This window comes from Oratosquilla oratoria, chromosome 17, assembly GCF_046742065.1.
Source record: "Oratosquilla oratoria isolate Oo_2021 chromosome 17, ASM4674206v1, whole genome shotgun sequence".
Lineage (NCBI taxonomy): Eukaryota > Metazoa > Arthropoda > Malacostraca > Stomatopoda > Squillidae > Oratosquilla > Oratosquilla oratoria.
In genome coordinates this window covers 4,192,230-4,193,526 of record NC_134793.1, presented here as the reverse complement: position 1 = coordinate 4,193,526, position 1,297 = coordinate 4,192,230, and positions in this window count along the sequence as shown.

The window sequence follows — 1,297 nt, the reverse complement described above, 5'->3', positions numbered from 1 at the left end:
TGGCTTAGTTTATATGTTATTACATCAGCATTAAAATCTGGTCCCTAGCGGTTGTTTATAAACTTTAGATGAGGAGCGAGATTATGCAACTCCTTCATTGCTATTGTTTACCAAACATACAACTCATAAAATAAAATTCTCGACACCTACCCCTTTATCTACCTTACTTGTCTACCTTTATCTACCAGCCTCTTACAATGTCCATTACTACTTATCATCCCCATTCATAAAGTCATCTAACCTTTTGAATCAACCAATAGTTTTAGCGCTCACTACATGGTTACTGAGTCTATTCCATTCGCTAACCACTCTTTTGGTAAATCAATTCTTACCTATTTCTTTCTTTCTCTCATATTGTACTTTTCCTGACTTAATTGTTGCTTTTCTCGGAGGAGAACTTCCTGCCTGAGCGAAAGCGAGAGGGAAAGACAAAACGGGATTGGTTGACACAAAAGGAAGTTCCACTGAAAAGGAGCAAAACCTTCCAAAAAAGCTAGCGTTGTGAGGTTTCCTGAAGGAGGTAGGCACACAGCTAACGAACTCATTAGAATAGTGGCCACGAAGAATGAGAAAGAAAAGAGATAGAGAAACATTAGTGAGGTAGGTATGGAGAAGGTGCAGACTATATAAAAAATGTTAATCAGACGGAAAGCTTTGTGGTCCACTTTACTCACAAGCCTTAATGACATGATTCTCATCATAAGAAATATCCGGTCACCATACAGAGAAGAATAAGGCCTCTATCTATAGTCACCAGCTGAAATAAAATAAAAAAGAAAGAAAAAAGAAAGAAAAAAAAGAAAAGATGAAAACAACAAAAAGAAATAAACACACACACACACACACACACACACACACACACACACACACACACACACACACACACACACACACACACACACACACACACACACACACACACACACACACACACACACACACACACACACACACACACACACACACACACACACACACACACACACACACACACACACGCACACAATACACACTCGATGGCGCGGTTGATAGAGTATTAGACTGTCAGCACGGAGGTGAGTCAGTACCTAGTTCGAATCCTGCCCATGGCCGAAATTATTTCGGTATCGCTGCGCTTCGGGTCGTTACTGCGACTCTCGTGGGCGGGGAGTTGCGGGTGTGTGTGTGTGTGTGTGTGTGTGTGTGTGTGTGTGTGTGTGTGTGTGTGTGTGTGTGTGTGTGTGTGTGTGTGTGCAAGGTCATAGATCGGTCATACGAGCTCTGAGCTCTCTTCCGGGAGGGAAATAGCTGTCGATCA